This window comes from Drosophila subpulchrella, unplaced genomic scaffold, assembly GCF_014743375.2.
Source record: "Drosophila subpulchrella strain 33 F10 #4 breed RU33 unplaced genomic scaffold, RU_Dsub_v1.1 Primary Assembly Seq110, whole genome shotgun sequence".
NCBI classification, from domain to species: Eukaryota; Metazoa; Arthropoda; class Insecta; order Diptera; family Drosophilidae; genus Drosophila; species Drosophila subpulchrella.
Window position 1 is genome coordinate 46401 of NW_023665453.1, and position 16872 is coordinate 63272.

A 16872-nucleotide genomic window follows, 5' to 3' on the forward strand; every position below is an offset into this window, starting at 1 on the left:
GATGGCCGGCCCATTGACCATCCTATAGTAGTTTTTGGACCCAATATCTTTAATTCGGGTATTTTCAATTGTCTTTGCCAATCAACCGTTTGGTACTCTCTCATATAATAAGAGAATACACATATAATTCCATTATATGGATATATCTTCATTATTTTATTTGCTACATCACCCTATAATAGTTTTTGAACCCGTCAACTTCAATTCGGGTATTTTCAATTGTCTTTGCCAACCATTTATATGGTATTCTCTATTATAATAAGAGAATACTAGTGTATATCCATTATATGGATATATCATCTTCATATTATTTGCTACACCACCCTATAGTAGTTTTTGAACCCATCATCTGCAATTCGGGTATTTTCAATTGTCTTTGCCAACCAACTATACGGTATTCTCTCTTATAATAAGAGAATACAAGTATATTTTCATTATATGGATATAATGCCATTTATTTTTCAATATCCATATAATTCATTTAGTTTTGTATGTACAAAACAAGTTTTCTTTATAGTATTGACAAAATCATATGTTTACGCATAACATAAGTTTTGACCAATACGAGGAGGGGCCCGCCAACGACCACCTCCCTATAGTAGTTTTTTACCCCACGCACTACTGCGTGCCTGTTTACAGTACTAGTGCCAGCTATCACTAGGTTTATATATCATGTTTCAGTGATATATGGGTAAATTCTACCATTTATTCTTATGTATATGGCATTTCTATGCCATATTTATACAATCCATTCATATCTTAATGTATATTTATTATATTATACATTATTATGCCTTATAGGTATTATACCTATAAGCCATATCCATACGATTCATTCACTAGTGCCGCCCCTCACTAGGTTTATAATTGTTATATCATTGATATACAATTTATTTCTATATATATGGCATTTATATGCCATATCCATACAATGCATTCACATTTCAATGTATATTTACTTGTTATACATTATTATGCCTTATAGGTATTATACCTATAAGCCATATCCATACGATTCACTTATATAAATATATGTATATTTTTCTATACATAATTTTTTTTTTTTTGTATGGATTTCTATGCATATCCATAGTTTATATGGATATGCTTGGCGTTCTATATAGTATTGACAAATTCATATGCATAACATAAGTTTTGACCAATACGAGGAGGGGCCCGCCAACGACCACCTCCCTATAGTAGTTTTTTACCCCACGCACTATTGCGTGCCTGTTTACAGTACTAGTGCCAGCTATCACTAGGTTTATATATCGTGTTTCAGTGATATATGGGTAAATTCTACCATTTATTCTTATGTATATGGCATTTCTATGCCATATTTATACAATCCATTCATATCTTAATGTATATTTATTATATTATACATTATTATGCCTTATAGGTATTATACCTATAAGCCATATCCATACGATTCATTCACTAGTGCCGCCCCTCACTAGGTTTATAATTGTTATATCATTGATATACAATTTATTTCTATATATATGGCATTTATATGCCATATCCATACAATGCATTCACATTTCAATGTATATTTACTTGTTATACATTATTATGCCTTATAGGTATTATACCTATAAGCCATATCCATACGATTCACTTATATAAATATATGTATATTTTTTCTATACATAATTTTTTTTTACTTTTGTATGGATTTCTATGCATATCCATAGTTTATATGGATATGCTTGGCGTTCTATATAGTATTGACAAATTCATATGCATAACATAAGTTTTGACCAATACGAGGAGGGGCCCGCCAACGACCACCTCCCTATAGTAGTTTTTTACCCCACGCACTATTGCGTGCCTGTTTACAGTACTAGTGCCAGCTATCACTAGGTTTATATATCGTGTTTCAGTGATATATGGGTAAATTCTACCATTTATTCTTATGTATATGGCATTTCTATGCCATATTTATACAATCCATTCATATCTTAATGTATATTTATTATATTATACATTATTATGCCTTATAGGTATTATACCTATAAGCCATATCCATACGATTCATTCACTAGTGCCGCCCCTCACTAGGTTTATAATTGTTATATCATTGATATACAATTTATTTCTATATATATGGCATTTATATGCCATATCCATACAATGCATTCACATTTCAATGTATATTTACTTGTTATACATTATTATGCCTTATAGGTATTATACCTATAAGCCATATCCATACGATTCACTTATATAAATATATGTATATTTTTCTATACATAATTTTTTTTTACTTTTGTATGGTTTTCTATGCATATCCATAGTTTATATGGATATGCTTGGCGTTCTATATAGTATTGACAAATTCATATGCATAACATAAGTTTTGACCAATACGAGGAGGGGCCCGCCAACGACCACCTCCCTATAGTAGTTTTTTACCCCACGCACTATTGCGTGCCTGTTTACAGTACTAGTGCCAGCTATCACTAGGTTTATATATCGTGTTTCAGTGATATATGGGTAAATTCTACCATTTATTCTTATGTATATGGCATTTCTATGCCATATTTATACAATCCATTCATATCTTAATGTATATTTATTATATTATACATTATTATGCCTTATAGGTATTATACCTATAAGCCATATCCATACGATTCATTCACTAGTGCCGCCCCTCACTAGGTTTATAATTGTTATATCATTGATATACAATTTATTTCTATATATATGGCATTTATATGCCATATCCATACAATGCATTCACATTTCAATGTATATTTACTTGTTATACATTATTATGCCTTATAGGTATTATACCTATAAGCCATATCCATACGATTCACTTATATAAATATATGTATATTTTTCTATACATAATTTTTTTTTACTTTTGTATGGTTTTCTATGCATATCCATAGTTTATATGGATATGCTTGGCGTTCTATATAGTATTGACAAATTCATATGCATAACATAAGTTTTGACCAATACGAGGAGGGGCCCGCCAACGACCACCTCCCTATAGTAGTTTTTTACCCCACGCACTATTGCGTGCCTGTTTACAGTACTAGTGCCAGCTATCACTAGGTTTATATATCGTGTTTCAGTGATATATGGGTAAATTCTACCATTTATTCTTATGTATATGGCATTTCTATGCCATATTTATACAATCCATTCATATCTTAATGTATATTTATTATATTATACATTATTATGCCTTATAGGTATTATACCTATAAGCCATATCCATACGATTCATTCACTAGTGCCGCCCCTCACTAGGTTTATAATTGTTATATCATTGATATACAATTTATTTCTATATATATGGCATTTATATGCCATATCCATACAATGCATTCACATTTCAATGTATATTTACTTGTTATACATTATTATGCCTTATAGGTATTATACCTATAAGCCATATCCATACGATTCACTTATATAAATATATGTATATTTTTCTATACATAATTTTTTTTTACTTTTGTATGGATTTCTATGCATATCCATAGTTTATATGGATATGCTTGGCGTTCTATATAGTATTGACAAATTCATATGCATAACATAAGTTTTGACCAATACGAGGAGGGGCCCGCCAACGACCACCTCCCTATAGTAGTTTTTTACCCCACGCACTATTGCGTGCCTGTTTACAGTACTAGTGCCAGCTATCACTAGGTTTATATATCGTGTTTCAGTGATATATGGGTAAATTCTACCATTTATTCTTATGTATATGGCATTTCTATGCCATATTTATACAATCCATTCATATCTTAATGTATATTTATTATATTATACATTATTATGCCTTATAGGTATTATACCTATAAGCCATATCCATACGATTCATTCACTAGTGCCGCCCCTCACTAGGTTTATAATTGTTATATCATTGATATACAATTTATTTCTATATATATGGCATTTATATGCCATATCCATACAATGCATTCACATTTCAATGTATATTTACTTGTTATACATTATTATGCCTTATAGGTATTATACCTATAAGCCATATCCATACGATTCACTTATATAAATATATGTATATTTTTCTATACATAATTTTTTTTTACTTTTGTATGGTTTTCTATGCATATCCATAGTTTATATGGATATGCTTGGCGTTCTATATAGTATTGACAAATTCATATGCATAACATAAGTTTTGACCAATACGAGGAGGGGCCCGCCAACGACCACCTCCCTATAGTAGTTTTTTACCCCACGCACTATTGCGTGCCTGTTTACAGTACTAGTGCCAGCTATCACTAGGTTTATATATCGTGTTTCAGTGATATATGGGTAAATTCTACCATTTATTCTTATGTATATGGCATTTCTATGCCATATTTATACAATCCATTCATATCTTAATGTATATTTATTATATTATACATTATTATGCCTTATAGGTATTATACCTATAAGCCATATCCATACGATTCATTCACTAGTGCCGCCCCTCACTAGGTTTATAATTGTTATATCATTGATATACAATTTATTTCTATATATATGGCATTTATATGCCATATCCATACAATGCATTCACATTTCAATGTATATTTACTTGTTATACATTATTATGCCTTATAGGTATTATACCTATAAGCCATATCCATACGATTCACTTATATAAATATATGTATATTTTTCTATACATAATTTTTTTTTACTTTTGTATGGTTTTCTATGCATATCCATAGTTTATATGGATATGCTTGGCGTTCTATATAGTATTGACAAATTCATATGCATAACATAAGTTTTGACCAATACGAGGAGGGGCCCGCCAACGACCACCTCCCTATAGTAGTTTTTTACCCCACGCACTATTGCGTGCCTGTTTACAGTACTAGTGCCAGCTATCACTAGGTTTATATATCGTGTTTCAGTGATATATGGGTAAATTCTACCATTTATTCTTATGTATATGGCATTTCTATGCCATATTTATACAATCCATTCATATCTTAATGTATATTTATTATATTATACATTATTATGCCTTATAGGTATTATACCTATAAGCCATATCCATACGATTCATTCACTAGTGCCGCCCCTCACTAGGTTTATAATTGTTATATCATTGATATACAATTTATTTCTATATATATGGCATTTATATGCCATATCCATACAATGCATTCACATTTCAATGTATATTTACTTGTTATACATTATTATGCCTTATAGGTATTATACCTATAAGCCATATCCATACGATTCACTTATATAAATATATGTATATTTTTCTATACATAATTTTTTTTTACTTTTGTATGGATTTCTATGCATATCCATAGTTTATATGGATATGCTTGGCGTTCTATATAGTATTGACAAATTCATATGCATAACATAAGTTTTGACCAATACGAGGAGGGGCCCGCCAACGACCACCTCCCTATAGTAGTTTTTTACCCCACGCACTATTGCGTGCCTGTTTACAGTACTAGTGCCAGCTATCACTAGGTTTATATATCGTGTTTCAGTGATATATGGGTAAATTCTACCATTTATTCTTATGTATATGGCATTTCTATGCCATATTTATACAATCCATTCATATCTTAATGTATATTTATTATATTATACATTATTATGCCTTATAGGTATTATACCTATAAGCCATATCCATACGATTCATTCACTAGTGCCGCCCCTCACTAGGTTTATAATTGTTATATCATTGATATACAATTTATTTCTATATATATGGCATTTATATGCCATATCCATACAATGCATTCACATTTCAATGTATATTTACTTGTTATACATTATTATGCCTTATAGGTATTATACCTATAAGCCATATCCATACGATTCACTTATATAAATATATGTATATTTTTCTATACATAATTTTTTTTTACTTTTGTATGGATTTCTATGCATATCCATAGTTTATATGGATATGCTTGGCGTTCTATATAGTATTGACAAATTCATATGCATAACATAAGTTTTGACCAATACGAGGAGGGGCCCGCCAACGACCACCTCCCTATAGTAGTTTTTTACCCCACGCACTATTGCGTGCCTGTTTACAGTACTAGTGCCAGCTATCACTAGGTTTATATATCGTGTTTCAGTGATATATGGGTAAATTCTACCATTTATTCTTATGTATATATGGCATTTCTATGCCATATTTATACAATCATTCATATCTTAATGTATATTTATTATATTATACATTATTATGCCTTATAGGTATTATACCTATAAGCCATATCCATACGATTCATTCACTAGTGCCGCCCCTCACTAGGTTTATAATTGTTATATCATTGATATACAATTTATTTCTATATATATGGCATTTATATGCCATATCCATACAATGCATTCACATTTCAATGTATATTTACTTGTTATACATTATTATGCCTTATAGGTATTATACCTATAAGCCATATCCATACGATTCACTTATATAAATATATGTATATTTTTCTATACATAATTTTTTTTACTTTTGTATGGTTTTCTATGCATATCCATAGTTTATATGGATATGCTTGGCGTTCTATATAGTATTGACAAATTCATATGCATAACATAAGTTTTGACCAATACGAGGAGGGGCCCGCCAACGACCACCTCCCTATAGTAGTTTTTTACCCCACGCACTATTGCGTGCCTGTTTACAGTACTAGTGCCAGCTATCACTAGGTTTATATATCGTGTTTCAGTGATATATGGGTAAATTCTACCATTTATTCTTATGTATATGGCATTTCTATGCCATATTTATACAATCCATTCATATCTTAATGTATATTTATTATATTATACATTATTATGCCTTATAGGTATTATACCTATAAGCCATATCCATACGATTCATTCACTAGTGCCGCCCCTCACTAGGTTTATAATTGTTATATCATTGATATACAATTTATTTCTATATATATGGCATTTATATGCCATATCCATACAATGCATTCACATTTCAATGTATATTTACTTGTTATACATTATTATGCCTTATAGGTATTATACCTATAAGCCATATCCATACGATTCACTTATATAAATATATGTATATTTTTCTATACATAATTTTTTTTTACTTTTGTATGGATTTCTATGCATATCCATAGTTTATATGGATATGCTTGGCGTTCTATATAGTATTGACAAATTCATATGCATAACATAAGTTTTGACCAATACGAGGAGGGGCCCGCCAACGACCACCTCCCTATAGTAGTTTTTTACCCCACGCACTATTGCGTGCCTGTTTACAGTACTAGTGCCAGCTATCACTAGGTTTATATATCGTGTTTCAGTGATATATGGGTAAATTCTACCATTTATTCTTATGTATATGGCATTTCTATGCCATATTTATACAATCCATTCATATCTTAATGTATATTTATTATATTATACATTATTATGCCTTATAGGTATTATACCTATAAGCCATATCCATACGATTCATTCACTAGTGCCGCCCCTCACTAGGTTTATAATTGTTATATCATTGATATACAATTTATTTCTATATATATGGCATTTATATGCCATATCCATACAATGCATTCACATTTCAATGTATATTTACTTGTTATACATTATTATGCCTTATAGGTATTATACCTATAAGCCATATCCATACGATTCACTTATATAAATATATGTATATTTTTCTATACATAATTTTTTTTTACTTTTGTATGGATTTCTATGCATATCCATAGTTTATATGGATATGCTTGGCGTTCTATATAGTATTGACAAATTCATATGCATAACATAAGTTTTGACCAATACGAGGAGGGGCCCGCCAACGACCACCTCCCTATAGTAGTTTTTTACCCCACGCACTATTGCGTGCATGTTTACAGTACTAGTGCCAGCTATCATTAGGTTTATATATCGTGTTTCAGTGATATATGGGTAAATTCTACCATTTATTCTTATGTATGTATATGGCATTTCTATGCCATATTTATATAATTCATTCATATCTTAATTTATATTTATTATATTATACATTATTATGCCTTATAGGTATTATACCTATAAGCCATATCCATACGATTCATATACTAGTGCAGCCCCTCACTAGGTTTATATATCTCATTTTAATTATATATTGGTAAATTCTATTATTTATTCTTGTGTATATGGCACTTATATGCCGCCATATCTATAAAAATGCATTTATATTTCAATGTATATTTTCTATATTATACATTATTATGCCTTAAAAAGTTATTATACCTACCATAAGGCGATATCCATACGATTCATTTATATAAAAGATATATGTATAATTTTCTATACATAATTTTTTTTTATGAATATATGGGTTTCCTAAGCATATCCATATAATACATTTAGTTTTATATGGATTAGATTGGTCTTCTTTATTGTATTGCCAAACTCATATTGATAAAATAAGTTTTGAACAATAAGAGGATCAGCCGCCAACCAACCAACCACTGCTACCATTGGAGGAACATATACTTACTTTTTATATGTCCTCTTACTTGAATGGTCCTCTCTTTACTTGAAAATTTCATTACCATAGGAATCTATTTATACATGGAATATGATTTCCACTACTTTTTCGCGTCACTAATAATTAATATGACGATACAGACTTGCTACCATAACATAAGTCTTGAACAATAATAGGAGCAGCCGCCAACCAACCACCAACCAACCAACCACTGCTACCATTGATAGTAATTTTATATGTCCTCTTTAGTTGAATTTCAATACCATAGGAATATTTATACATGGAATATGTTTTGCCACTACTTTTTCGCGTCACTAATAATATGACGATACAGTCTTGCTACCATAACATAAGTTTTGAACAATAAGAGGAGCAGACACACCAACCAACCAACCGCGCTGCTACCATTATATATACTTATATTTATATAAGTCCTCTTTACTTGAATGGCCTCTTTACTTGAATTTCAATACCATAGGAATATTTATTTATACATGGAATATGTTTTGCCACTACTTTTTCGCGTCACTAATAATATGACGATATAGACTTGCTACCATAACATAAGTTTTGAACAATAAGAGGAGCAGACACCAACCAACCAACCGCTGCTACCATTGAATGAACCATATATACAAACTTTTATATATGTCCTCTTTACTTGAATTTTAATACCATAGGAATATTTATACATGGAATATGTTTGCCACTTTATCATCGCGTCACTAATAAGATGACGATACATTTTGTTTGTTCAATATTTACTTATATATTGATGTTTCCAATTTAGGTCTTTTATATTTCTTCTTCCCTACCTTACACACCACAAACAAAGTGGCGTGCGATGCTGCAAGCAAGCATAATGATTATGCCCGCTTGCAACATCTTTATTATCGAATCATCAAGCAAAGGATAAGCTTCAGTGGATCGCAGTATGGCAGCTGCTCAACCACTTACAACACCTTGCCTGTTACAAAAGTCGTTTACAATTGATTCTAGGCTTTGTCATTGTATTAAATAATGCTTTTATATGTAACTAGCGCGGCATCAGGTGATCAAAGATCCTCCCAATTTACTATGTTACAAATTACATTGGCATCACATCCATTGTCGTTTATAAAGTAAATTATAAACTTTAAATGGTTTAGAAGCCATACAATGCAAATTGCCCCTTATTTATCATTGCAGTCCAGCACGGATACGACCTTAGAGGCGTTCAGGCATAATCCAACGGACGTAGCGTCATACCACTGTTCGCTCGAACAAGTATTGTGCCATTGGTCCGTACCTGCGGTTCCTCTCGTACTACGCAGGAATGCTGTCGCAACAACGTTTTGTCATTAGTAGGGTAAAACTAACCTGTCTCACGACGGTCTAAACCCAGCTCACGTTCCCTTGCATGGGTGAACAATCCAACGCTTGGTGAATTTTGCTTCACAATGATAGGAAGAGCCGACATCGAAGGATCAAAAAGCGACGTCGCTATGAACGCTTGGCCGCCACAAGCCAGTTATCCCTATGGTAACTTTTCTGACACCTCTTGTTAAAAACTCTTTAAACCAAAAGGATCGATAGGCCGAGCTTTTGCTGTCCCTGTGTGTACTGAACACCGAGATCAAGTCAGCATTTGCCCTTTTGCTCTATGTGTGGTTTCTGTCCGCACTGAGCTGGCCTTGGGACACCTCCGTTATTATTTGAGAGATGTACCGCCCCAGTCAAACTCCCTACCTGGCAATGTCCTTGAATTGGATCATACCTGAGTAATTGGAGTTATACCAAATTTTCAAATCAAAAATACATAAATGCACCGTTTTATTAAAGAATTTGTTTGCGATTATATAACAAACTCGTGATACTTTGATCAAGAAGCTTGCATCAAAACCCAATACCATAAGATATAATAAATATATCCGTATAATGGCTAGGAAATGATACACGTTCCATTTAATCAAGTAAGTAAGGAAACAATAAGAGTAGTGGTATTTCATTGGCGATACCAAACCGAAGTCTAATATCTCCCACTTATTCTACACCTCTTATGTCTCCTTACACTGCCAGATTAGAGTCAAGCTCAAAAGGGTCTTCTTTCCCCGCTAATTATTCCAAGCCCGTTCCCTTGGCTGTGGTTTCGCTAGATAGTAGATAGGGACAGTAGGAATCTCGTTAATCCATTCATGCGCGTCACTAATTAGATGACGAGGCATTTGGCTACCTTAAGAGAGTCATAGTTACTCCCGCCGTTGACCCGCGCTTACTTGAATTTCTTCACTTTGACATTCAGAGCACTGGGCAGAAATCACATTGTGTCAACACCCGCTAGGGCCATCACAATGCTTTGTTTTAATTAGACAGTCGGATTCCCCAAGTCCGTGCCAGTTCTGAATTGATTGTTAATTGATAATCGTTATAATTAATAAGAACTAATTGGTTTAACCCAATTAGTATTCTTAAAAATTTTAGCAAGAAAGTTCCACAATTGGCTACGTAACTAAACTATCCGGGGAACAAGTGACCAACATAAATGCCAGACACTCTATTTACCCAGAACGAGCACATAAACCATGTTATTGTTTCCCAATCAAGCCCGACTATCTCAATCTTCAGAGCCAATCCTTATCCCGAAGTTACGGATCTAATTTGCCGACTTCCCTTACCTACATTATTCTATCGACTAGAGACTCTTCACCTTGGAGACCAGCTGCGGATATTGGTACGGCCTGTTGAGAAGTTTGCGTGTCCCCACCATAAATTTTCAAGGTCCGAGGAGAAAATATCGACACAACAGTATATGTCATGCTCTTCTAGCCCATCTACCATATCTCTCTGCGAAAGACTTCCATGGTAGTACGGCTATAAAACAGAAAAGAAAACTCTTCCGATATCTCTCGACGGCTTCTTTATGGTCGTTCCTGTTGCCAGGATGAGCACGAGGCCCATATTTAATAACAAACGGATACTCAACAGGTTACGGAATTGGAACCGTATTCCCTTTCGTTCAAAATTATTCAAGTATATTAATTAGCTTGATTTATATAATATAATTATATTTGTATGGCATTTGTGTTTTACTTGAAAATTTTCGGCTTTCGCCTTGAACTTAGGACCGACTAACTCGTGATCAACCACTGTTCACACGAAACCCTTCTCCACTTCAGTCCTCCAAGGTCTCATTCGATTATTTGCTACTACCACCAAGATCTGTACCAATGGCAGCTCCATGCAGGCTTACGCCAAACACTTCTACGCATACCATTGTACCTTCCTACTCACTAAAGTTTCAAAATTTATATCACAAGTAATATAAATCATCTACTTTAGCGGTAATGTATAGGTATACAACTTAAGCGCCATCCATTTTAAGGGCTAGTTGCTTCGGCAGGTGAGTTGTTACACACTCCTTAGCGGATTTCGACTTCCATGATCACCGTCCTGCTGTTTTAAGCAACCAACGCCTTTCATGGTATCTGCATGAGTTGTTAATTTGGGCACCGTAACATTACGTTTGGTTCATCCCACAGCGCCAGTTCTGCTTACCAAAAGTGGCCCACTGGGCACATTATATCATAACCTTGAACTTCATATCAAGAAAGTTAAGGTTCTTACCCATTTAAAGTTTGAGAATAGGTTAAGATCGTTTCGACCCTAAGGCCTCTAATCATTCGCTTTACCAGATAAGATTATTTTATATAACATTAAAATGCACCAGCTATCCTGAGGGAAACTTCGGAAGGAACCAGCTACTAGATGGTTCGATTGGTCTTTCGCCCCTATACTCAATTCTGACAATCGATTTGCACGTCAGAACTGTTTCGGTCTTCCATCAGGGTTTCCCCTGACTTCAACCTGATCAAGTATAGTTCACCATCTTTCGGGTCACAGCATATATGCTCAAGGTACGTTCCAGTTAGAGGCATAAATAATATAAATATCATTATACATAACTATATAGAACGCCCCGGGATTGTGTTAATTAGCTATAAATAGTTAAAAAACTAATCCCATTATTAGTCAAGTTAATTACGCTATTAGGTTTATATCCCAATAACTTGCACATATGTTAGACTCCTTGGTCCGTGTTTCAAGACGGGTCCCGAAGGTATCCTGAATCTTTCGCATTGTTAATCATACAAGTGCATATAATAAACACAAAAATCAATGATAATTATGCCATTATATAATTCCGAAAAATTAACGCACTGTATTCATATAAATCTATCAGCACTTTATCAAATTAATAACATTTATTCTGTGTTAAAATGCAAGCAAATTAATTTGAATAAACTATAAGTTATATTTTATGATAAATTTTGTATGCTAATAGATTACAATGTCCTTATATGGAAAAAATGCACACTATTATCATAATATTGTTTAAATATTACAATTTTAATGATGAATTTTCCATAACGGATATTCAGGTTCATCGGGCTTAACCTCTAAGCAGTTTCACGTACTGTTTAACTCTCTATTCAGAGTTCTTTTCAACTTTCCCTCACGGTACTTGTTTACTATCGGTCTCATGGTTATATTTAGTTTTAGATGGAGTTTACCACCCACTTAGTGCTGCACTATCAAGCAACACGACTCTTTGGAAACATCATCTAGTAATCATTAACGTTATACGGGCCTGGCACCCTCTATGGGTAAATGGCCTCATTTAAGAAGGACTTAAATCGTTAATTTCTCATACTAGAATATTGACGCTCCATACACTGCATCTCACATTTGCCATATAGACAAAGTGACTTAGTGCTGAACTGATTTCTTTTCGCTCGCCGCTACTAAGAAAATCCTGGTTAGTTTCTTTTCCTCCCCTAATTAATATGCTTAAATTCAGGGGGTAGTCCCATATGAGTTGAGGTTGTGTATAACTTTTTTTGCAATTAATTCTTTATATATAATGATAAAACATTTTATTAAATTCGTTATATATTTTATATATTTGTATGGCATTTGTTTGGTCTAACGAATCAACGAAGAATAATAATATTGTCAACGGCTTTCTATTTACTAATCTTTAATAAGAGACAATTCTAGATAAATTTTTTATGCTAGACATTTCTCAGTATTATTTGATTGAAAAAGAAAATATTTCTCTTCGTTTTTCACATTCAAATTATTTACTAATGTGAGATAATGTTTTTCATATATTTGTTAATATTATGAATAATATAATAATTAAATTATTATTATCCAATAATATACCATATGCTTATAAAATTTCATTATAAAATTTATATAAACAACTTAATTAGCATAGTCTTACAACCCTCAACCATATGTAGTCCAAGCAGCACTATAAAATTAATTAAAGTACATAACAGCATGGACTGCGATATGCGTTCAAAATGTCGATGTTCATGTGTCCTGCAGTTCACACGATGACGCACAGTTTGCTGCGTTCTTCATCGACCCATGAGCCGAGTGATCCACCGCTTAGAGTTTTATATATTGGTTTGGTAATTTTGTCATATATGTTTTTATTGAAAGAAATTAAAAATACACCATTTTACTGGCATATATCAATTCCTTCAATAAATTGATTTTTATACCTAAAACGAATGCTGCGAAATGTCTTAGTTTCATATAACCAATAATATATCAAGTATTTTTTAAATGGCATTTACGGTATTAATACTTTTTTTAGCGATATATATTGAAATTTATATAAAACATTAACCTGTAATAATCAGGTACAACATTGTACATTTTAGGTTGTTGCATTATCCAATGTATGCGCATAACTGAGATGAACAATACATATCGCAACGCGTGTATATTATGGTCCATATACACACAGTGTTTTATTAATTAATTGCATTTAATATACAATATAATAATAATATTAAATAAATTTAATAATTTCGATTTGCTTGTTCGAATTTGTTATTTGTTTGCTTTTGCTTATTTATTTATCTCTTATTTAATGCAATAATATATTTATTATTACAATTATTATTTCGATTTGCTTGTTCGAAATTTTATATTTGATCTATAAAAGATCATATTTTTGGCAATTTATATTTTATTTGTATTACTATAATATATTATATTATTATAATAAAAACAAATTTTTTTATTAACGGTAAGGATATTAAACAATAATGATCCTTCCGCAGGTTCACCTACGGAAACCTTGTTACGACTTTTACTTCCTCTAAATAATCAAGTTCGGTCAACTTTTGCGAAACAACCGTAACACACAAGGCGTCACAGTGATCACGTCCGGAGACCTCACTAAATAATTCAATCGGTAGTAGCGACGGGCGGTGTGTACAAAGGGCAGGGACGTAATCAATGCGAGTTAATGACTCACACTTACTGGGAATTCCAAGTTCATGTGAACAGTTTCAGTTCACAATCCCAAGCATGAAAGTGGTTCAGCGGTTTACCCGGACCTCTCGGTCTAGGAAATACACGTTGATACTTTCATTGTAGCGCGCGTGCAGCCCAGGACATCTAAGGGCATCACAGACCTGTTATTGCTCAATCTCATTATTGCTAGACGCAATTTGTCCATTTAAGAAGCTAGTGTCCTTATAATGGGACAAACCAACAGGTACGGCTCCACTTATATAAACACATTCAAACACAATAAACATTTTACTGCCACCATGAATGAAGGCTATATAAGCTTCAACACCATAATCCTGAAGATATCTATTTAATATATTTGAGTCTCGTTCGTTATCGGAATTAACCAGACAAATCACTCCACGAACTAAGAACGGCCATGCACCACCACCCATAGATTCGAGAAAGAGCTATCAATCTGTCTTACACACTTATGTTCGGACCTGGTAAGTTTTCCCGTGTTGAGTCAAATTAAGCCGCAGGCTCCACTCCTGGTGGTGCCCTTCCGTCAATTCCTTTAAGTTTCAGCTTTGCAACCATACTTCCCCCGGAGCCCAAAAGCTTTGGTTTCCCGGGAAGCGACTGAGAGAGCCATAAAAGTAGCTACACCCAATTGCTAGCTGGCATCGTTTATGGTTAGAACTAGGGCGGTATCTGATCGCCTTCGAACCTCTAACTTTCGTTCTTGATTAATGAAAACATCTTTGGCAAATGCTTTCGCTTAAGTTAGTCTTACGACGGTCCAAGAATTTCACCTCTCGCGTCGTAATACTAATGCCCCCAAACTGCTTCTATTAATCATTACCTCTTGATCTGAAAACCAATGAAAGCAGAACAGAGGTCTTATTTCATTATCCCATGCACAGAATATTCAGGCATTTGAAGCCTGCTTTAAGCACTCTAATTTGTTCAAAGTAATTGTACCGGCCCACAATAACACTCGTTTAAGAGCACTAATGCAGGTTTTTAAATAGGAGGAACATATGAAAAAATACAAGTATCTAAGCACATGTAAGAACTCCACCGGTAATACGCTTACATACATAAAGGTATAGTACTAACCACAATTGTAAGTTGTACTACCCGTATGAAGCACAAGTTCAACTACGAACGTTTTAACCGCAACAACTTTAATATACGCTATTGGAGCTGGAATTACCGCGGCTGCTGGCACCAGACTTGCCCTCCAATTGGTCCTTGTTAAAGGATTTAAAGTGTACTCATTCCAATTACAGGGCCTCGGATATGAGTCCTGTATTGTTATTTTTCGTCACTACCTCCCCGAGCTGGGAGTGGGTAATTTACGCGCCTGCTGCCTTCCTTAGATGTGGTAGCCGTTTCTCAGGCTCCCTCTCCGGAATCGAACCCTGATTCCCCGTTACCCGTTGCAACCATGGTAGTCCTAGATACTACCATCAAAAGTTGATAGGGCAGACATTTGAAAGATCTGTCGTCGGTACAAGACCATACGATCTGCATGTTATCTAGAGTTCAACCAATATAACGATCTTGCGATCGCTTGGTTTTAGCCTAATAAAAGCACATGTCCCATAAGGTTCATGTTTTAATTGCATGTATTAGCTCTAGAATTACCACAGTTATCCAAGTAACTGTTAACGATCTAAGGAACCATAACTGATATAATGAGCCTTTTGCGGTTTCACTTTTAATTCGTGTGTACTTAGACATGCATGGCTTAATCTTTGAGACAAGCATATAACTACTGGCAGGATCAACCAGAATAATGTTTTTATTCATATTTCATTCATATTTTTGAATAGAAATTAGCAATATAAATTTTATAGATTGTTTTCTATCGACGAATACGGCCATTTTTATATAGCATTCGTATACGTTTGTTGTTTTCACAATATATACTTGTTCCGCCACTAATAATAACAAGTTTTTTAATTATTGATGTTAAAAACACAATATTTTTTTTCGTAATACGTAATAATTTTCTTTATATTTGCATATTTCATTCTAAAATATCTTTTTTGTTCGACATACGTCATTATTGTATC

At 33.4% G+C, this 16872-nt stretch overlaps 3 non-coding genes across 3 annotated transcripts; all 3 read right to left on the bottom strand.

Annotated features, from left to right (window-relative positions):
* Positions 1-9387: 9387 nt before the first annotated feature.
* On the bottom strand, positions 9388-13358 carry LOC119558561. Its single transcript, XR_005220261.1, has one exon. It is a non-coding gene; the product is annotated as a large subunit ribosomal RNA (ribosomal RNA).
* Positions 13359-13759: 401 nt separating this feature from the next.
* LOC119558565 lies at positions 13760-13938 on the bottom strand. Its single transcript, XR_005220265.1, has one exon. It is a non-coding gene; the product is annotated as a 5.8S ribosomal RNA (ribosomal RNA).
* A 658-nt stretch (positions 13939-14596) lies between these two features.
* On the bottom strand, positions 14597-16591 carry LOC119558559. The gene has a single exon (XR_005220259.1). It is a non-coding gene; the product is annotated as a small subunit ribosomal RNA (ribosomal RNA).
* Between the last annotated feature and the right edge of the window lie 281 nt (positions 16592-16872).